The 24,305-nt window shown below is 35.7% G+C and overlaps 1 protein-coding gene across 5 annotated transcripts in view; it reads right to left on the minus strand.

Moving 5' to 3' along the window:
* Positions 1–24,305, minus strand: part of REV3L (REV3 like, DNA directed polymerase zeta catalytic subunit) — a 173,806-nt gene that overhangs the window by 136,476 nt on the left and 13,025 nt on the right. The gene's annotated exons all lie outside the window — the stretch shown is intronic.

Raw genomic sequence — 24,305 nt, forward strand, 5'->3', positions numbered from 1 at the left:
AAAAACTGTAGGGATATATTTTTTATCATATAAATTTAGTGATTTATAAGGAAATACCTATATAATCACATCACAGATGTAATTTTTTTAAAAAAATCACTGTGATAATTTTCAATAAATTCTTAGTAGGAAATGAAAAATATCCAAAATTAAAAGGTTATTGAATCAAATATTTTTAAATCTTTAAGAATATCTGTACAGGTGACAACACTGACATTTCTTCCATAATCCATGCTCCTTCCTAATCCTTACTTCTGCCAATGCTGATTTCAAATTTACCTGGCATTTCTCAAATATCTTTTTTTATTATTTTTTATTTTTTTTATTTTTTTTTAATATGAAATTTATTGACAAATTGGTTTCCATACAACACCCAGTGCTCATCCCAAAAGGTGCTCTCCTCAATACCCATCACCCACCCTCTCCTCCCTCCCACCCCCCATCAACCCTCAGTTTGCTCTCAGTTTTTAAGAGTCTCTTATGCTTTGGCTCTCTCGCACTCTAACCTCTTTTTTTTTTTTTCCCTTCCCCTCCCCCATGGGTTCCTGTTAAGTTTCTCAGGGTCCACATAAGAGTGAAACCATATGGTATCTGTCTTTCTCTGTATGGCTTATTTCACTTAGCATCACACTCTCCAGTTCCATCCACGTTGCTACAAAAGGCCATATTTCATTTTTTCTCATTGACACGTAGAATTCCATTGTGTACATAAACCACAATTTCTTTATCCATTCATCAGTTGATGGACATTTAGGCTCTTTCCATAATTTGGCTATTGTTGAGAGTGCTGCTATGAACATTGGGGTACAAGTGGCCCTATGCATCAGTACTCCTGTATCCCTTGGATAAATTCCTAGCAGTGCTATTGCTGGGTCATAGGGTAGGTCTATTTTTAATTTTCTGAGGAACCTCCACACTGCTTTCCAGAGCGGCTGCACCAATTTGCATTCCCACCAACAGTGCAAGAGGGTTCCCGTTTCTCCACATCCTCTCCAGCATCTAGAGTCTCCTGATTTGTTCATTTTGGCCACTCTGACTGGCGTGAGGTCATATCTGAGTGTGGTTTTGATTTGTATTTCCCTGATAAGGAGCGACGCTGAACATCTTTTCACGTGCCTGTTGGCCATCTGGATGTCTTCTTTAGAGAAGTGTCTATTCATGTTTTCTGCCCATTTCTTCACTGGGTTATTTGTTTTTCGGGTGTGGAGTTTGGTGAGCTCTTTATAGATTTTGGATACTAGCCCTTTGTCCGATATGTCATTTGCGAATATCTTTTCCCATTCCGTTGGTTGCCTTTTAGTTTTGTTGGTTGTTTCCTTTGCTGTGCAGAAGCTTTTTATCTTCATAAGGTCCCAGTAATTCACTTTTGCTTTTAATTCCCTTGCCTTTGGGGATGTGTCGAGTAAGAGATTGCTACGGCTGAGGTCAGAGAGGTCTTTTCCTGCTTTCTCCTCTAAGGTTTTGATGGTTTCCTGTCTCACATTTAGGTCCTTTATCCATTTTGAGTTTATTTTTGTGAATGGTGTGAGAAAGTGGTCTAGTTTCAACCTTCTGCATGTTGCTGTCCAGTTCTCCCAGCACCATTTGTTAAAGAGACTGTCTTTTTTCCATTGGATGTTCTTTCCTGCTTTGTCAAAGATGAGTTGGCCATATGTTTGTGGGTCTAGTTCTGGAGTTTCTATTCTATTCCATTGGTCTATGTGTCTGTTTTTGTGCCATCAAATATCTCTTAAACATTTACCTTATCTTCAGTCAATTACAGGAAAGTAATTTGTATATTCACTAATGTCTTCAGTTTAAACTTATTAACTACCAAGAAGAATACTCTCCTAATTCTAACATTTGTAAGCAATTTTTAGCCTTCTGAGTCTCTCAAGTCTGCCAAATCATCCATTTTTAATTCCCTACTTAGAAAATCCATCAATCTATCTCTCCTTAAAACATAACATAAAAGACAGTTCTTCAACCCATAATCTTTAAGCTCCTTCTCAAACTACAATTGACTGAGTAATTCTGATCTAAGAATGATAATTTTTCTGTAGTATGAAATGCTACTACTTTCCCCTAATGATGAAAGTTTATGGTAGCACCATTCAACATGACCTTAAGTCACTGCCATAGACCGAAGGGTCAAAAGTAGACCACCAAGAGGGAGACTGCCATTAGCTTGGGTTGTCCCATCACCTCCTCTATTGCCCCAAACATACATACCCTGTATCTTGGCCCAATCTCAATGAACTTGCTTAACATGAAGTAATGGAAAATTTGAGGTCTCTTCCTCAGAAGATATGAACAGATCTATGGATCTATTATATTTGGTGTAAGTTCCACTGTATGGTTCCCCTCTAATAGGTTTCTAGAGCTCTCAGGTATTCCAAAACAACATCCATCTCATAAGAACATGGTGAAGTATAAAGTGCACCTTGAAGTACTGAGCACATGTAGATGCTATTTTAATTTGAAATGCTCCCACAAGTTAGGGATTATTATCCTAATTTTCCTAACATGAGAACAGATTAACTTTAGACCTAATCTACCATATATATGATGGCCCAAGAACTTAGTTTATAACATGAATAAGGTACATGAGACCAACTGATTTATCTTATTTCATTTATAAGCCACAACCCTTAGCTCATAATTTATATGAAATAAAATTCAATTATTATTTTAAGTGAAGAAAATGAAACATTTAAGATGTAATCAGAGTGGTGAATATAAAACTCTATAACAAAACTTCCCAATGCCAGTCACTAGATCAAGGACAAATGATGGTTTCATTATTAACAGCTATGGCAAAGACAGCTGTTTAGAATATGGCTTCATCTTTTGGTTTTAGGTTTTGAAAATTCCTGTGAACTTCTACTTTAATTGAAATTTTTGATATAGCCAAGATAACATGTCTAAACAGCTGGACTCCACGTATAATGAAATTAGGCTTACTTGAAAGAAAAAAAAAATGCCAGGCCTGTAATGTTACCTGCTCATTTTTCCTTTTTGCTATTAGAAAAATTTTACAAAGTAGGTTAATAATGTTTAAGGCATACTTTCCTCAACTGGCAGAGAATGTAATAATTTACATCCTATTTCTTTCCCTAGAAATATAGTGGCCAAAATAAGGGAGATTTACGGAAGGCAATGATTAATCCAGAGAACCAACCTAGGTAGTCAGGCAACTGATCATCCCATCATCTTCCAGAATTAACTGGAGATAATAAGACAGAAATGAGAAAAGAACATAAACTCTTGGAACACAGCAAATTGCCTTGGAAGGGAAGGAAAAATGGAAACTTTTGGTCCCAGTTAAAGTGTCGATGAGAATATACTTCTATCTGAATGTTTAAAAAAAAAAAAAAAAGTGTTAAGAATGCAGGTAAAATAAAGACAAGACAATTAAAGATAGTAAATAAATTTAGAAACTGGATTATTAAAATTATGCTTACAAAGCTTACAAAGAAAGTATCTTTTAAAAATATTTTCTTGCCTATTGTTGTATGGAAATTAGAATAAACTATCAACCATACATTTTTACTGAACACATAGTACATAAATGGTTTTTTATAGGTAATTGGATTTTAAAATGAATTAAATATAGTCTCTTGCCCCATCCCCAACTGGGGATAGGGTTTGGGGCACAAAGACACATATAAAACATTACAGAAGTGGCAAACAAAATGCCCAGGGAGCCTAGAGAAAAGAGAAATTATTCAGAATGGGAGTGTGGCAAAAAAGATTTCACCAAAGTGCCATTTACACTGGGCTTTAGATGGGCAAGAATTTAATAGGCAAAGACAGAAAAAGGTAAAGCAAGAAAAAAAAACAGAAGGAATAATATATGAAAGGTATGGAAATTAGGAAAAAGTGTAGGATATATTCAGGAAAATCCAAGTATATAAGTGGGGCCGGAATATAGGGTTCATAGTAATGAGAGAGAAAAATGAGAAAAGAAAAGCCTAGAGGGGCGCCTGGGTGGCTCAGTCGGTTAAGCGTCCAACTCTTGGTTTCGCCTCAGGTCACCATCTCAGGGTTTGTGAGTTCTGACCCCACATCTGGCTCTGCACTGACAGTGTAGAGCCTGTTTGGGATTCTCTCTCTCCCTCCCTCTTTGCCCCTCCCCTGCTCACACTGTCTCTGTCTCTCTCAAAATAAATAAAATTAAAGAAAAGCAAAGCCTAGAAAAGCAGATTGAAAAAAAGATTGAGGAAGTCCCTAAACATTACATAAAAAGTTCATTTTTAGCAGTGGGGATTCAAATTATTTTGAGCCTTAGAGGCACACAGAATCTAGGTTCCCACTATCAGATGAGCCTGTGTACGAGTTAAATTTCACTTTAACAACTGTGTTATCTTACAGCCATCAATCACCAACTCTCCTGCAAGATTTACAATCAGAATAAATGCAGAAGCGAGTTAAACACTAAATTTTAATAGATTCAATGGTCAATATGATTATAGAATAAATAGGGTAACCATATAATTTGTCATCTAAACTGGGATTTTTCAGAATAAAGGGGGAGGGGAACTATTATTAATTATGCTAGTATTAATTAGGAACGTCCCAAGCAAACTGGGGTGGATTGTTAACATTATAAAAACTCCCCAAATCAAAGGGACTCCTTACTTTTTCTTCTTAGATTCTCTTCAGTGGGAAACTCCTACTATGAAGCAGGAGAAGAATCTAGTATTTGATATTGAGATTAGTGGCTATGGCATTTTAAAGAGATAGGCACACATTAAAAATGAATAACAGACCTATTCTTTTTATAGTAACAGAGACTTGAAGGGTGAATAACTTCATGCAAATCTGTCAAAGACTTCTTTAACAACAACCATGAACACAGAGGAACTACGTACTGATTACTAACCTCACAAAAGCACATTTAGACTTAGATGGTATTCCCAGAGTTTCTGTGTTTATTTGAAAACAGGTTAATTTTCAACTATACCAACCATCTCAAAGCATATTTCTTTTTGTCTTAATACACTACAAGAAAGAAAAAATGTTTTTACTGCTAAAATTACAGAAAACACTTCATGGTTTGTTATGTGGGTGGTTGCAACACTTGGCCTTTAACCTCTTGCCAAATACCACATCACATGTGTTCTGAATCACCAGTAAACCCAGATGCCCTTATATGAGATATTTCAAATCCATCCAGAAGTTAAGAGACAAAACAATATGGTCTTCATGAATGAAACAAAGAACTTCTAAAAGAGAGAAAAGAGAGAGAAGAGAGAGAGAAGAAAAAAGAAAAGGAAGGAAGGAAGGAAGGAAAAAGAAAGAAAGAGAAAAAGAGGGAAAGGAAGGGAAAGGGGAAGAAAGAAAAAGGGAAAGAAAGAAAAACAGGGAAAGGAAGAAATAAGCGAACCAAGAACTTCTAATGTCAGGACTTGAGGAAAATAATTTAACTGCTTTCTTTTTCTTTTAATGTTTATTTATTTATTTATTTTTAATATTTATTTATTTTTGAGAGAGACAGACAGACAGAGCATGAGAGGGGAGGGGCAGAAAGAGAGGGAGACCCAGAATCTGAAATAGGCTCCAGGCTCTGAGCTGTCGGCACAAGGCCCAATGCAGGGCTTGAACTCAAGAACAGTGAGATCATGACCTGTCCAGAAGTAGGACGCCCAACTGACTGAGCCACCCAGGTGTCCCCTATTTATTTTTTGAAAGAGGGACAGGGTATGAGCGGAGAAGGGGCAGAGAGAGAGGGAGACAGAATCTGAAAGAGGCTCTGGGCTCTGAGCTGTCAGCACAGAGACTGACAGCTGGGCCCGAACTCATGAACCATGAGATCATGACCTAAGCCAAAGGTGGACACTTAACTGAGTGAGCCACCTAGGTGCCCCTAATTTAACTTCTCTCTAAATATCCATTCTGGTCAAAGTCTAAGACCAGATAAAAAAGGTCTTGCCACAACAAAAAGAAGTCAAAACTTTTGATATTAAAAAATATTTATATTTATAATCACCTTATGCCAGGGGTTGGTCAACTTTTCCCCTAACAGGACAAATAGTAAATTGTTTAGGCTTTGTAGGCCATAGAGTCTCTTCAAGTATCCATATCTCTCTCCATCTTTTTTTTTTTTTTTTTTTTTGGAGAGGAGAAAGAGAGACAGAGAGCACTGTGTACTTAGTATGGAGCCCAATGCAGGGCTTGATCCCATGACCCTGGGGTCACGACCCAAGTCAGAATCAAGAGTTGGACGCTCCACCAACTGAGCCACCCAGGCACCCCTATCTTTATCCTTCTGAAGCACAACAGCAACTACAGACAATATGAAAATGAATGGAAAGGGCTGTGATCCAGTAAAACTTTACTTACAATTGGATTTGGTTCTCAGGGCTGTATAAGAGTATAAGCTCTTTTCTAGAATATAAGCTCCTTTTTATCACTCTTGTCTTGGATAGTGCCTGGTACATAACATATGCTCTGAAAATGTTTATAGATGAATATTATTTAGTAATCAAAAAAGAAGCAAAATGTCTGAGCTACCGTGGGACAAGCATCGTGCTTATTGAGTATTATGTGAGTTATTATTCTAGTTAGAGTTCATAGGTTGATATTTCTCACATAAAATATATAAATATTTTTCATTAAAAAAACTTTAATTGTAATATTAATCATGTCACTACTGAACTCTGCCTACCCAAGATTAATACTAATTTTCTGGCTTTTCCAGGCCATTTACATAAATAGGTAATCTGATTACATAGTATAAGGACTGGAGCTGAAAGGTCATGTTGAGTTAAAGCCAGGATTAATACCATGGCAAGTGAGAGTCAAAGGCAGGTGGAAAGAACCCTGCAGAGAAGATGTGTGTGCAGGGAATGGAAGAAAAGACAGAACTGTCTGTACCATGCAGTGAAGATCTGAGAGATTTCTCTGCATTATAATAATAAATCTCCTTTTTATTAGAGCTTCTCTGAAAGAGCTTCTATTCTTTGCAGTTAAATGATTCCTGACTAGAAAACGGATTATGAAACATTTTGGAGAGGAGTTAATATTTGAGATGAATTCTTAAAAAATGAAGACAGGGTTTCTAGTCTACATGGAGTAATAGAGAACAGATTTACAATCCTGCCTGAAACAACAACAACAAAAACAGAATAAATATATAAAACAATAGTTTCCACACATTGGACAATGGCTGGTATAGGAGAGTAATCCCTGACAGAAGGGAAACAAAGTCAGCACCCTGGGAGCAGAGGGAGAAGGAAGCCAAGTGGAAGCTCAACAATCTCCCTGAGCTGAGAAAGTATGAGTCCAAGACTGCTGGAATTTGCCTGGGAGAGTACTAGAGAGGAGAGAGTTGCAGAGAGATAGTAGAGTAGGTCTGCAGAGGGCCCCGTCAAGACTATTGAGTAGTATAGTATCAGCACATGCTTGTGAGGAATCTACCCAAAGCTAGGAAAAGAACTAAAAGGAACAGAGGGAACAATCCCAGGGGGTCAGACAGTGGCAAGAATAATTTGTTTCATCTAGAAAGGAAAAAAAAAATCTCATATTTCACAGGACATCAGGCAGAACAGTCATAATGTCTCAGTAGTGGCACAAAATTAGTCCTAGATAAAGTTTGCTCTGGGTTCCACCTGAACAAGCATAAAAATAGCACTGAAAGTGTCAAACTCTTTCCAAATAACAGTGTCCCAGAATAAAACTCAAGAATACTTCTAGGGGTGGGGTGCCTGGGTGACTCGGTCGGTTAAGTGACCAACTTCGGCTCACGTCATGATCTCACGATTCATGAGTTCGAGCCCCACGTCAGCCTCTGTGCTGACAGCTCAGACTCTGGAGCCTGCTTCAATTCTGTATCTCCCTCACTCTCTGCCCCTCTCTCACTTGCACTCTGTCTCTCTCTCTCTCTTTCTCTCTCTCTCAAAAATAAATAAACATTTAAAAAAAAAAAAAGACTACTTCTAGGAGTGCCTGGGTGGTTCAATCGGTTAAGCTTCCAACTCTTGATTTCAGGTCAGGTCATAATCTCACAGTTTTGAGATCAAGCCCCACATGGGGATCTTTGTGGGCGTGAGCCTGCTCAAGATTCTCTCTCCCCTTCCCACCCCTCCCCCAATCTCTCCCTCCCTCCCTCTCTCTCTCTCAAAAAAAAAAAAAAAGTATTCTAGAAATACAAAATATCCCAAACACAAGGTTAAATTCACAATGTATGGCATGTAATAAAAAATTATCAGGCATGAAAATAAATAGAAAAATATGAGAAGAAAAAGCAGCAATAGAAACAAGGCAAAAACTGATAAATACCAGAATAAAAATATCAAGATAGTTCTTATAACTGTAATCTGTATGTTGAAGAAGGCAGAGGAATGCTTGGACATGTTAAGCAGAGATGTGGACAACATAAAAAGAATATGAATCAAAATTTTCATCTTACCAGAGATGAAAAATAAATGTTTGAGATGAAAAATACAATGAATGGAATTAATAGCATATTAGAAATGGTAGAATTAAAGATTAAGAACTGGAAAACAGCAATAGAAATTACTCAAAATGAGGCATAAAATAAGCCTGAAAAAAAAAATGAAAATGTTAGTAACCTATACATGAGCTTCAAGCAGTCTCATATACTAGTAATCTGAGTCCTCAAGATGGAGGATAAGTGCTATATAAAATTACAAAAAAAAAAAAAAAAGCAAGAGAGAAAGAGAAAGGGACGTATGGGCTTAAAGTAGTACACAAGAGCAAGCTCTAATGGATTATGGAGAGTAGGAAAGAAATGGCAATGGCATTTGTCTGACAATGGCAGACAAGTAACACAGCTAGAAGCTGCTGCCTCTAAGAAAGAAGTAAGGACCCAGATTAGGATGTGATGGTAAGAAAAGAGAGAACTGAAAACATTTTAAAGGAAGAAATAAGGGGCGCCTGGGTGGTGCAGTCGGTTAAGCATCCGACTTCAGCCAGGTCACGATCTCGCGGTCCGGGAGTTCGAGCCCCGCGTCGGGCTCTGTGCTGATGATGGCTCAGAGCCTGGAGCCTGTTTCCGATTCTGTGTCTCCCTCTCTCTCTGCCCCTCCCCCGTTCATGCTCTGTCTCTGTCCCAAAAATAAATAAACGTTGAAAAAAAATTTTTTTTTTAAAATAAAGGAAGAAATAATAGGAATTCATGATTAACTATATACTGGAAAGGACAATGTTAAGAAGTTTAAATTTCAAAAATGACCAAACTAAGTTTGAATCCCAGATTTTTTACTTATTATACGAAGCTGGAGACGTTATTTAATATCTCTCTGCCTTAGTTTCCTCATTAGTAAACTGTAGAATATAGTAGTACCTATCTAATAGGGCTGTTTTGAGAATTAAATGAGTTAAAACATGGAAAGTACTCTGACATGTAGTAAGTGCTTAATAAATACTGGTTATTGCAGTTCTCAAACCTTTTGGTCTCAGGACTATTTTTCACTCTTAAAAGTTATGGAAGACCCCAAAGAATTTTATGTGGGCAGTCTATCAGTATTTACCATATTAGATATTAAAACTGAGAAATATATAAAGTATTGACATTTTCATTCATTAAAATTAATAAACCTATTACATGTGCACATGAATAACATTTTGTTTTTTAAAAGAAAAACATTGGTGGGAAGATACAAACTGTTTTACATTTTTGTACATCTCTCTAATGTCTGGCTTACTAAGAGAAAGCTGGGTTCTCCTATCTGCCTTTGTTCAATCTGTTGCTTATGTTATTTTGGCTAGGAAAGACAACCAACCAAACTGTGTTATGTAGAAGTTAATACACCCAAGAAAACTAAGATAGCATCTCCTGGGTAGAATAACTAAGTTTTAAAAAGGGGACAGCAAATTATTCATTCTTTAAATCTTAAGAGTGCTCAAGAGCAGAATAAGACATTAACTACAAACTATTTTAGTCAGCTCACAAGAGAAAGAGCCAGAGAAACTATTTGTTTATTAAATTTATCCCACATGAGCTATAAGAACTGCAGAAAGGAGATGGAACCACAAAGAATTCCCATATAAGATAAAAGAGATGCACAGTTCTACATGAAGAGTAAGGAAATGCCTAGGCCTGAGCTGAGAGTTTGGAAAGTTCTAAGTGTAAGAAATCAGATCTCTAAAGGACACAGAAAAAGAGAGCAGGGCCAAGTAATGGAATCTGAGGCAGGTGGGGAGGCCGGGGGGGGGGGTGCCAGTACTGGACAGAAGGAAAACAATCTTCTTTTTATGGGCAGAAGATTTAAATAGATACTTCACCAGAAAAGATATGTGAATGGCAAATAAGCGCATGAAAAGATTTACAGTATCCTTAGTCCTTAGAAATGAAAATTAAGACGAGATCTCATTACATTCCCACCAGAAAAAGATACACTTTTAAAAAGACTAAACCAGAAGCAAATGTTGGGAATATGGAGAAATTGGACCTTCCATACACTGTTAGAGGTAATGCAAAATGGTATAGCTACTTTGGAAAAGAGTTTGGTAGTTTATGACCTAAACTTACTATATGACCCAGAAATCCTACCCCAAGAGAAATGAAAATATACAGTCACATAAAGACTTGTACATGACTGCTCACAGCAGCTTTTTCATAATAGTCCAAACTGGAAACAATCCAAATGTCCAGTATATACCATTGCAGTATATCCATATAATGGAATATGACTTAGCAATGTAAAGGAACACGCTACTCATACATGCAACAATATGGATAAAGGTACAAATGACTACATATTGTAGGATTCCATCACATGAAATTCTGGAAAACGCAAAACTATAGTAATTATAGTGACAAAGCAGATCTATGATTGCTGGAAGTGGGGAGAGAGGTTTGACTGAAAGGAACACAAGGAAACTTCTTAGGGTGATAAATTTTCTATATATCACGATTGTGGTGACAGTAGTTATAGGATTGCTACATTTGCCAAAACTCACCATTTGTATACTTAAAATAGGTCAGTTCTGTTGTACACAAGTTATATCTCAATAAAACTAATTAAGGAAAAATAATGAACACATCTTCCTTCATCTTATCTGTCACTCACCAGGATTTGTCAACGGTTGATAGAAAATGGCAGCAGGTAGGAAAGTAGAGACATGGAAATCATTGACAAGAAAGGATAGGGAGTCGATAGGAATGATGCAATCAAATGAAGAAATAATATGCCATTTTTATTATTCTCATTCCAAAAATGAGAATAATCAGCTTCTAAAAGACACCTTGACCAGTCCAAAATATGTTTTGTTGTTAAAAGTATTTCTTACATTATGTTCTAAGGGATACCTAAATCAGAAGCATCCTAGACCTTCTCTGCCAGAAACTCTAGGTGCAGTCCCCAGTCTACCTCTTAAATTGCTTCCAAAGAAATTATTTTGTGGGGTGCCTGGCTGGCTTAGACAGTAGAGCATATGACTCGATATCAGGGTTGTGAGTTTGAATCTCATGTTGGGTGTAGAGATCACTTAAAATTAAAAAATCTTGGGGCAGCCAGGTGGCTCAGTCGGTTATGTATTGGACTCTTGATTTTGGCTCAGGTCATGATCTCATGGTCATTAGATCAAGCCCCATGTACGGCTCAGCCTGGAGCACGGAGCCTGCTTGAGATTCTCTCTCTCTCTCTCTCTCTCTCTCTCTCTCTCCCCCTCCTTCCCTCCTCCCTCCCTCCACCCCTAGTCCATTTGTGCTCTCTCTCAAAATAAACTTAAAAAAACAAACTTCTGTTCTCCTTTAAAAAAATTTTTTTTAATTTTTTTAAATTTATTTTTTTTTATTTTTTTGAGAGAGAGCACATACGCTGGGGAGGGACAGAGAGAGAGGGAAAATGAGAATCCCAAACTGGCTCCATGCCCTGCACAGAGCCCAACCCAGGGCTCAGTCTCACCACAGTGATTTCATGAACTGAGCTGTGATCAAGATTCCAATGCTTTACCGACTGAGCCATCCAGGTGCTCCAAAATAAAAAATCTTAAAAAAAAAAAAAAAAAAAAAAAGAAGTAGAAATTATTTTGCAAACCGAATCAGAGAGAAACACTGTACTAGAAGGAATGTACACACGTGCTTGCATACACACATACCCCAATTTAGGTTTGCAAAAAGCTCCAAGTCAATAGTATTAAACAGCACATATGGTTTCTTTTTCTTTTTTTTAATTTTTTAAATGTTTATTTATTTTTTGAGAGACAGAGCATAAGCAGGAGAGGGGCAGAGCAAGAGGGAGACACAGACTCCAAAGCAGGGTCCATGCTCTGAGCTGCCAGCACGGAGCCCAATGCGGGGCTCGAAGTCCTGAACTGTGAGATCATGACCTGAGCGAAAGTCGGAGGCTTAACTGACTGAGCCACCCAGGTGCCCCTAACATATGATTTCCTTATGGGAACAGAGAATCATCCTTAATTACTTCCTGGAGATGTAAGCATCTCAAAAGAGATCATCTACCAAAACCATTTAGGAAACTCCCAATGTACTCAATGTATTGCCTTCCAATCACCGTCGACTTAAATAGACAATTTCTAAGCAAAGAAAATAAAAAGACCCGAGACCATACCAAGTTTGAAGTTCCATGTTGCCATATTGCTTCTGTTTCACCACTATCTAGTTGTTAGTAGCAGATGACAGCCACTTTGATTTTAATTACTATTTGTAATAATAGTTTCTTTAAATATGTGATTTTAAAAAGCATATGCTATATTCTCCTCTTAATAAATTCTGTTGATTTGTTAAAGAATTTCCTATGGGCTTTCTCTGTATATTCAACTTAATTTCAAACATTTTTAAAATCATGTCAAAAGAAAATACAATTTAATAATGAAACAAAACAATGTTAGGAACTGTAGAGAACAAAGCTGAGTGAATAGCCAAGTTCTTTACCTTCATGAGGTGGTGTGTATATGTTTTACAATACACATAAAACTCACCATTTTAACTTTTTCAGTGTACAATTCAGTGATATTAAGCACATTCACAATACTGTGTAACCATTATCACCATTCATCTCTAGAACATCTGGATCATCCCAAACTGAAACTCATTTAACATTAAATTCCCATTTCCTCCTTCCTCAGGCCCTAGTAACCACTAATTTGCTTTCTTTCTCTATACCACATACCTCATGTAAGTGGAATCATACAATATTTGCCCTTCCATCATGAGTATTTTCTACTAATTCTTAATACATCTCTAGGGACCAAGCCCTGAGGGACACAAAGACTGGCAGCATACTAATCTGCCCTCAGGAAACTTACACTTTATTTTTTTTTTTCAATGTTTATTTATTTTTGGGACAGAGAGAGACAGAGCATGAACGGGGGAAGGGCAGAGAGAGAGGGAGACACAGAATCGGAAACAGGCTCCAGGCTCTGAGCCATCAGCCCAGAGCCCGACGCGGGGCTCGAACTCACAGACCACGAGATCGTGACCTGGCTGAAGTCGGACGCCTAACCGACTGCGCCACCCAGGTGCCCCAGGAAACTTACACTTTAATAGGGAAGTCAGACAAGTCAAAAACAAAACCTTGCAAGTCAGTGTGATAACAGCTCTAACAGAGGTACAAAGTAAAATGGTGGCACAAAGGACTAATTAACTCAGGAAAGTCAGGAAAGCTTCACAATGGAGGTAATGTCTCAGGACATTTTAAAATATTCACTGGATTCATCGAATGGAAATGGTCATTTCCTCCAGAGGAATGGCATTCATTCACTCATCAAACATTTAAGGAAGGACAACACTACACCCAGCACTCCACACCTACAAGAGCCAAAGTTCCTGCTTTCCCTAAGCTGAAAGTAAATGCAGAACCATGAGATACACATCCGAGGAAGAGTTAAGTAGTTCAGACTGAAAAGCAAAGTGCTTGGGGAAAAATAAGATGAGGCTGGGAAGGGATTCAGGTATCAGATTATGGAAAAGTCATCCAGAGTTTTACTCTATACTGTAGGCCAGTTTGAGAACTTTAGAATATATAAGAATCATTAGTGGCACTTGCCAGAAGTACACATTCCTAGACAACCCCAGAGGTTTTTATTTCATATGTCTGAGATGGACCTCAGCAATTTGTATTTTTTTAAAGTTATTTTGTGCGTGTGTGTGTGTGTGTGTGTGTGTTTTGAGAGAGAGCAAGGGAGCGAGTGGGGGAGGAGCAGAGAGAGGGAGAGAGAATCCCAAGCAGGCTCTGCACTATCAGTGCAGAACCCCATATGGGGCTCAAATCCATGAACCGTAAGATCATGACCTGAGATCAAGAGTCGGACACTTAACCAACTGAGCCACCTAGGAGCCCCAGGAATCTGTATTTTTAATGAGTACCCCAGGTGATTCTAAAACAAGTATATCCATGAACTACTTTTCAGGAAATACCTCTGTAGAAAACAGAAAACTAAAGATGGCTTCAAAGAAGACAATAATGTGAACAGATTATATGTTTTATTAATTTCCCCCGTTTATAAAGTAATGCATGCTTTTATAAGATATAAAAGAGCCCCAAAAAGAAAAACACCACTCAAATCCATAACCTTCACATTCAATATTTTATTATTTTCCTAATGTTTATATTATATAAACTTTTATTTTTTTTTAACGTTTATTTATTTTTGAGACAGGGAGAGACAGAGCATGAACGGGGGAGGGGCAGAGAGAGAGGGAGACACAGAATCTGAAATAGGCTCCAGGCTCTGAGCTGTCAGCACAGAGCCCGACGCGGGGCTCGAACTCACGGACCATGAGATCGTGACCTGAGCCGAAGTCGGACGCTCAACCAACTGAGCCACCCAGGCGCCCCTATATAAACTTTTCAACAGAAGGTTCATACTGTACAGACTAAACTCTATGTTCTTCACTTAGTCATGCATGTGCACATGTCCTCTTTCTATTCTTAGATTTTTGATGGCTATCTGGCAGGTCACACGCATCATATAGATGTAACTACCCTTTTTTTAAGTACTTAAGTTATTAGCAATTTTTCACCTAGTTTCCTATACCACTGTCAATATATCAACATTTGGATAAAATGTGGGTTTTAGAAAGATCACTCTAGTGACATCATAAGGGCTGAATTTGAAAAGAGGTGAATTCAGAGATAATCTGAGAGGCTATTACGATGGCCTAAAATTTTACTCAAAGTAGTAATAATAGAAATGGACAGAGAGTGGATTTGATAGTCTACAATCTACACGTAAAGATTTGTCATCTGTTTAAGATTATATACAAAGAAATAATTCCTCTTCTTCAATAAATGTTTACCAAAGCCCGACAATGTATCAAAGAATGATTACTAAGAAAAATACACTAGAAGAATACTACGCATTTGCACTTTCTTTTATTTGTGTATATGTGCATGCGTAGGATCAGGATTCCAATTGCATTTAAGTAATTTAGAGTCTTCCTTTTCATCAGAGGAAAAACAATTCCCTATTCTGAATGTACAACTACAAAAGTAGAGCCAGAAAGAGTCACAGTTGTCAACAAAAGCTTGACCCTCTGTTCTCAAGTTATAAGCTGGGGCTGTAGTGGGAATTTAACACACTACACAAGAAATTGCCCGTGATCAGGTTTACTTCAGTTTTTAAAAAGAATCTGCATATACTGGGGCTTTCTGCCAAAAAAGCAAATGTTTCATGCATTTGGCTCCTCGTCCTTTCATGTGGCTAGTGTCCAATATCAACTTGGAGATCTCCCCATTTCAAAATCTGCCAGCTACTGAAACATGGGTCAAACAAAACATTTTTCCTTTCTATGAAAAAGTGTAATGTATCATGACAAGGAATCTTACTAGGTAAAGCTGAGATCACATAAAAATGCTTACAATGAACAAGTTCCACCTAACATTTTTTTTTAAATACTAATATCCATTAAGCTTCAGATTTCAAAAGGATTTTTTATAATTAAATATTAAATTCTTGAATCACACATATACAAAGATTCTGTATTTAGTAAATCTGACACATCTCAATTGATGTAGAAGAAAAAAATTAGCATATCTTACTTTCTTTTTGAGATAACACTACTTTTTTTTATTCATCTACCATATAATTCTTTAAAAAACTAGAAGTTTCTGGGGCGCCTGGGTGGCTCAGTCAGTTAAGCGTCTGACTTCAGCTCAGGTCATATTCTCACAGTTTGTGAGTTCAAGCCCTGCGTCGGGCTCTGTGCTGACAGCTCAGAGCCTGGAGCCTGCTTCAGATTCCATGTCTCCCTCTCTCTCTGCCCCTTCCCCACTTACTCTCTGTCTCTCTCAAAAATAAACATTAAAAAATAATCAAAAAATAAAATAAAACACTAGAAGTCTTTTATCACTTTTGATAATTGAAAGCATATATATATATATATATATATATATATATATTCAAAAAACTTTCCCATACTTTGAAATTTCCAAGTTTTATTTATACTAGTTGGTTTATGAATTTTTAGTGATCTTAAAGCTTCCATCTACACTTCCAATAACTTCCAACACTTTCTCAATTAACTGACCACAAAAACCAAAACATATTGATTTCTTACTTGTACTGTACCTCATGTCTATTTAATTCTATATAGTCCCAGGGGTGCCTGGCTGCCTCAGTCAGTACAGCATGCAACTCATGATCTCAGGGTTGTGAGTATGAGCCCCACCCTGGGGAATAAAGATTACGTAAAAATAAAATCTTAAAAAAAAAAAATTCTACATAGTCCTAGGAGCGTAATAAACAAACATATGTGAGTCTAGCTACTTCATAATATGTAGTATTAATTTTTTATTCCAAATTAAATATGTACTATCACAATAACTGAGGCTCAGAATAAAAATCTAGTGAATTTCAAGGGATTAACATAAGTAGAAAAATAAGACATAAAATGTAAAATTAAAACATACTGTGGTCCCTAAGTCATTAGAATTATATTCTATCTTCATAACAATAGCCACAATCTCATGGCCCTCAAATCTAATCAGACTGTTTTTAGTAGGGACAAAATTTATTATAAACTTACACTTTTACTAATAATCTGAAAGATCTCAGGATATGCCAAAAAAGTACATGACTTTATACTATAGAGTCACCTTCTGAAATATCAATACTTCAGGAATAGCAACAATGATTATCATCAAGGAAATCTCCCTAAAAGATAAATCTCATATCAGAAAAAAAAAAAGTGGGGGAAAATAAGAAAAAAATCATAGCAAATCATGTAAGAGCTATGAGACAGTACCTGATGCTCTAACATCCACTTAACTGAAATCACACAGAAGAGAGAGAACAGTTCGAAAGAAATACATGAAGAGATAATGGCTGAGAATTTTCGGAATTCAATAAAAGATACCAAACCACAGAACCAAGCAGTTCAGAGAACACCAAGCAAAAGCAAACAGACATATCATGTTCAAAAGTAAAGGCAAATCATATGCAAAGACAAAAAACTTTAAAGAAAGAAAAAAAAAAGACACGTAATATATCGAATCAAAGGTAAGAATTACAGCAAAACTACATAAGCCAGACAACAGCAGAGTGGTATCTAAAGGGGAGGGGAAAGCAACCCACAATTCTATACTCAGCAAAAATATTTTATAAAAATAAAGGAAAAATAAGTCTCTTTTAGAAAAGTAAAACTGGGATAATTTATTACCACCAGACTTGCACTACAATAAAATAAATGTTAAAGAAAGTTCTTGGGGCAGATGGAACAGGATACAAGACAGAAACTTGGATCCGCACAAAGAAATCAACAACACTAGAAATGACATAAATGAAAGTCTTCATTTATTTCTTATTTGTAATTGCTCTAAAAGGTAACTGTCTATCAGTGCCTGGGTGGCTCAATCGGGTAAGCGTCCAACTTCGGCTCAGGTCATGATCTTGCGGTTCATGAGTTCAAGCCCCGCCTCAGGTTCTGTGCTGACAGCTCAGAGCCTGGAGCCTGCTTTGGATTCTGTCTCCTTCTCTCTGCCCCTCCCCAACTCATGCTCTGTCTCTCTCTCAAAAATAAACAAACATCAAAAAAAATTTAAAAAAAAAAAAAGGATAACTGTCTAAAGTGAAAATAGTAGTAACATATTGTGTGTTGATAGTATATATAAAAGTGAAATGTAAGACAACAAAAGCACAAAAAATAAGCAGGAAGAATTGGGTACCCTTATAGTACATATAAAACTATGTACTATTGTGTGATAGAAGACTTTGCTTAGTTACAAATGTGTATTTCAAACCTACAGCTGCCACTAAATTAATTTCAAAAGGTATAAATAAATAAGGAAAAAGTGGAGAGAAAGGGAATAAAAAACATCCAAGTAATCCAAAAGCAGGAAAACAAGGCAAAGAACACAGATAATAGTAGAAAACAGCTAGGACTGTGGTAGACTTTTAGTCTAACCATATTACTAATCACATTAAATGTAAACAATCTAAACACACAAATTAAAAGACAGACTACTGGACTAAATGAATAAGCGCAACTATATACTGGATCCTTTCTACAAGAAACCCATACAAAAGCATAAATGGGTTGAAAGTAAATGGATGAAAAAAGATGTCTTGGGAAACGATTCTACACTGGTCTCTGTTGGGGTAGCAGTTTTTCAATCTACTTCTCCATACTTTATCTGCAATCATCTCCCATCTGCAGTCAATAAAATGAAGATCCCAGAAATCTCATGTCTACTAACAGTATCTATGAAATTTGTGGCAAGTTAATTCATTAGTTTGCGAGAAGATAAAATTTCAAACACTTCATTCTTGACATGATATACATCACGTAAACACTAATAAAAAAAAAAAACTGGAATGGTTATATCAACAACAGACAAGGAAGATTTCAGAACAAGGAACATTAGCAGGGATAAAGAGGCCGCCTCACCAAGACAACATAATAATCCTAAATATGTAAGGCCCTAACTAAGCTTCAAAATACATGAAGCAAAAGCTGAGAACTAAAAGAGAAATTAATTAGACAAATCCACCAGTTGGAGACTTCAACACATCTCTCTCGATATTTGATAGATAAACATAAAGAAAAATTCTACCTTACTAGTGAGAGAAAAAAATACAAACTCACAGTGAGATATCATTTATGCCTATAAGAATAAATTTAAAACTCAAGTCTGACAATTCTAAATGTTGGTGAAGATGTGTAACATCCGAACTCTCGCACACTGCTGGTGGGAATACACTTTGGTAGAACCACTTTAGAAAACAATCTGGCATTACCTAGTAGAGTTGTGCATGCTCTTACCTCAACTATTCAACCCCTAGTATAACCATATAAATTCTTATACACATGCACTGGAAGGCATGCACAACAGTTCTCATAACATCATTGTTTATAATTGGGGAAGAAAAACAGGAAACAACTCAAATGTTCAAAGATAGGAGAATGAAAAAATAAAATTGTGGTACAGTCATATATAACACAATACTATATAGCAGTGAAAATGAATGAACTACAGCTATATAATTCAACAAAGATAATGTCCAAAAACATAATGTTGGAGGGAAAAAATCACAGAAGAACAAGCACGTTATAAATAACTCCAGAAAGATAAAACACATATTGTTTAGTGACATATATATTTGAGGTAAAACTATAAAGAAAATCAAGGAAATGATTAACCAAAATTCAAAGCCAAAATTAGACAGGAGAGAAGGAGGCAATCAAATACTTCAAAGATATCTATAATATTCTATTTCTCACCCTAGGTATTAAAATAGATAATTGTTATATTCTTTAATCTGTATGTACTATAGATACTCTGTTTTTATATATTTATAATTTAAAATGCTTACAAAGAATAAGCAATAAATACTGATTCACTCAGCAAATATTAAAAACAAGCCAAAAAAAAAAATCACGAAATACAAATACATACATTAGGCCCAACTAGACACTGACACTCACATGACTCAAAAAGGCCACATGGTTATACTTAACAGGATATAAAACATGACATAACATGCCAGCAAGGCAGTGTCAGGTAGTTAGTCTTCATCAGGAGTCTGCAGAGCAATCCAGAGATACTCTCTTTGGCTCTCCATAGGAGGCAGGTAAAGCATGAGAGGATGAGATCACGAGGGTTGGTGCAATAACCACCCTAGCTGAGAAATATCAAATAGCAACCACTATCTCCATTTCCATAGACTGTCTCCTGAGCCTCACAACAGACTTGCTCAATTACAAGAGTTATCAAACCCAGGGAATGTTTCACACCTAAAAATGTAACTGATAGGAGCATAGCTCTCTTCATTCCGGATGTTAAATTAGTTTCCATCACTGATGAAATCACCAAAAGTCCTAAGGGCCTTTACAATCTGGAGACTTTCAAGTAATGCTCTGATTAAAAACAAAAACACCATCTCACGTTATCCAGTAATAAGTTCTCTTCTTCCACATGATAGAGAGGATGCACAGTGAGAACAGAGGAAAGACTTGACCACAACCTATTAGATGAACGTTTTCATCTAAGTATGTTGTGCACAATTATTAATTTTGTGTATCTGGAAGGGCAGTTCTATCAGCTTAGAAGTGGAAAACAAGACAATTAACCAGATTTTCCATACTCTGCCTCCTGGCAAACACCAGGAATGAATAAATGGCCTCTTGTTCATAGAAGGATAAACAAGGGACCTATACAAATGGCAGCATAGATAAAACATCTTCTTAAATTGTCAACTGTTACATTAAGAAACAAAAGAAATGTAGAAAGTATCTGCTGTGTGTCTCAGTAAAATACAAGAAAATTAATTTCCTATAAAATATCTTTCATAAGGAAAGATAATCCATTAAAAAGACACCAAGAAGAAATGAGAACATAATAGATGTATGCAGACTTAAGATACAAACCTATACTCTAAGAAATAAGAAAAATGACAGGAATAAACAACAAAATTAAATTCTGCACTTGAGAAAGAACAGAATCAATATTGCAAAAAACCTATCAGTAATGTAAAAGATGAAAATAAAAATGTTCACCGAGAATGCAAAAGACAATGTTAAAAATAAGAAGATAGGTATAAAAAAGAAATGTGAACCAATCCACCAATAAGAGGTATTTAATTTTTTTTTTTTAAAAGGCTTAACAAATGAAATGAAAGCGATATTCCAAGGTATAATAGAAGACTATCCCAAAATAAAAAGCACCAGCATTTCTACAACAGAAAGACTTTCTTGTCTCAGTCAAAAATAAAAGATAACCAGAAAAATGGCTAGACAATTATAAAGGAAAAGCCTGGGACATATGAATACCATATTGAGTCAGGCTTTCATTAATACATGTGTGCAACAAAAGGCCATTTTCAGATATTCAAAGGGTTCAGGAAAAGTAACCCACAAGAATATCTTCCGAAAAATAGTACCTGAAAACATACTCATGGCAACCAAAGGAAAAAAAGTCTAAATTGGAACTCAAGAATGAGTATAAGTGGTATGGTATAAATAGATGAGTGGTGGTACTCCATACCAAGTTAGCATGTAGAGTTGAGTCTAAGTTGTTCTACCGAAATTTAATACATAAGCTAAAAATTTTTTTTGAAAAAGAAGATATACAATCTAAAATATTCAACATTTATAAGTTAGTCTTAAATATTAACTTGGGAAGCTGGCAATGTAAAAAAGCTAAATTCCCTGTGTTACATAAAAGAAAAATTATTTTTGAGTTGTTCTTAAATTATATAATTACAACTACATTTCTGTATTTATGCTTTTAAGATGATTTTTGTATTTTTTTAAATAAAACATAAAACAATCTATCCTGCAAAAAGCCAAAAGTAAAACAAAATTAATAAAATGTACAAAATTATAGGAGTAAAAATCAAAAATATCAATAACCACAAATTTTTATTGTTTAAAGCCTTTCTATTGGAACAATCCTCAGATGGGGTTAAAAAATGAAATGACATAAAAAAAAGATTAGAAATAGTGATAGACAATGATACTATCATGGAAATAGTAAAACTAAAAGGAAACAGGAATAACAATTTTGATGTTGGAGAAAAAGTAGGATTCAAGAAGAAAAGAATTAAAGTGACTCTGTAAACTGAGACAACAATGTTTACAAAGCTATTCAAATACAGTGTATGAACTAGCTGTTTGTTATTGGTCTGGGACAAGACAAGTTTAAAACTTGAAAGTAAGCATTTAGAAACTCTTAGTGCAACCAGACAGGGGAATTGCATACCTGTTTAATATAATGCTAAAAAAGGAAGCTTGTATTTTGCTTGGTTTTTCTTCCTTGTTTCATTTTTCTAGTAATTCACTTCTAATGTATTTTAAAGTACATTTTCTAATGTATTAGAAAAAAATTTATTCTTCGCTACAGTTTGAAAGCACTGCCATAAAAGACCCATTAGTTGTGAAGTTTTATGTGCCAAATAATTCAACATCAAAATATACAAAATATACAAAGTTAAAACAATTAGAGATGTCAGGCAAAAATGAAGAACAAAATGAAGTGAGAAGCAATTCATTCCATGATGTAATTACATAAAAGTATAAGTATACAGAGGATGAAAACATATCATGAAATGTTATATATATTTTTTAGGAAGTCGTCCATTAGAAGATGTCCCATCAACTTAATATTAACTTTTCAGAAGGGAAAATTACTGTGTTAAATATATACACTGCAAGATGTACTACAACCTCAGAAATACCTAAATTTCTTTTAATCAAGGAATTATATGTTCACAATTTGGTATCAAATAAAGGGACAACCGTTTTTATTGACGTATAGCTGACATACAACATTATACTAGTTTCAGGTATAAAACCATGATTCAACAATTATATTCATTATGAAATGCTCACTATGATTTAATTACAGTTACCATCTGGAAAACCTTGTAATTGTCAATGAAACATTTATAACAATACTGATGACATAACAGACCTTAAAGAACATTTCAACAACTTTGAAAAATTAAAAACTAAAGCGTGGCAAAAACTAGTTTTCTACCATTTCCCACTATAAGTCACTTGGGATTCTCTGTTTTTGTATCCTGCTGGGTAAAATTATGTATGAAGAAAAGGTTTGACCACTTTAAAAACTTTTGAAAACTACATTAAATGACTCAAGACACATTCATGTCTACAGCCTTGAGGTTTTCTAATCCCCTTTTATACAGAAGTCAAGGGGAAAAGTCCAAGTATTTCACAATGTCAGATGCCACACAGGAGATCATAGATGCGTCTGCTACCCTCTTCCTACCTCCCTGCAATCCGATTAAAAATGACACTGCTTAGATAGTGGGCAGCATTACTACTTTCTCAAAAAAGGTCAGAGTCTGTTGTCTTTCCTCTATTTGGCCCACCGGGCAAAGGCTAGTCTAATCTAGCCACTCTAATACAGCTACATGGTTGATTAGGTAAAGGCTGGCTAAATAGGTAAAGAGTTATATATGAGTCAGAGCATTGCCTGAACCGCTGTTATTTATGCATGTGTGCACATTACACACACACACACACACACACACACACACACACACACACACAAACACAAACTGAACAAGACTCAAAGCAATATTATTAACAAGTTATTCTAAGTAACACAAATTTTCTCCACCTATGCTACACAGTCTAATCATCTAAAAATAGCCCCAAACTTAGAAAAAAACAAATCAAAAATAAGATCCTTTTGAAACTGTTCATTTTGAGTCGTAATATTTTAAAAAGTTCTTTAAAGAAGAAGTGATAAAGTCAGGATCTTTTTCTTCCCTTCCCATGCCTAATGTTTTAAAACTAATTTCAACTAAATGTGAGCTAAAGCCTCATGTAAGATATAAAAAGTTCTTTATAAAATGAAAAATTATTTAAATAAAATGTATTTACCGTAAGAATAAACTGGGAAAAAATATCAGAAAGTCCATTCACAAAGACCAATTTTCCTATTACATGATAAGCTCCTAGGAGTCAATAAACAAAAGACCAAAACTCAAAAACAGAAAGTAGATAAAAAATAAACACGTAGTACACCAAAAAGGAAATACAAATGGCTCTCAAGCATATGGAAAGACACTCGATCTCACTCATAATAAAAGAAATGCAAATTAAAACTACACTGAGATCCATGTTTTTATCTATTAGATTGGCAAAAATCAAAACACTTGAGAACATAATCTTGGTAAGGGGATGGAAAAAGTCTCATATTGCTGGTGGGAGTACAGATCAAAACAATCTCTGAGTTACACTTATTCTTCTCTTGAAGATATTCTTGTAAGACATTTAAAAAATTTAGTACACAAGATATATTTTGCCTAGTGTAGGCTGTTGGTCGTTTTCAAAAAATGGTTATAATTGCCTGCTTTTATAGAATTCTTTTCATATAATGAAGCAGAAAGGTAGGCAAGTTTTAAAAACTTGGATGATTGGGGCACCT

This window comes from Felis catus, chromosome B2 (assembly GCF_018350175.1).
Source record: "Felis catus isolate Fca126 chromosome B2, F.catus_Fca126_mat1.0, whole genome shotgun sequence".
NCBI lineage: Eukaryota > Metazoa > Chordata > Mammalia > Carnivora > Felidae > Felis > Felis catus.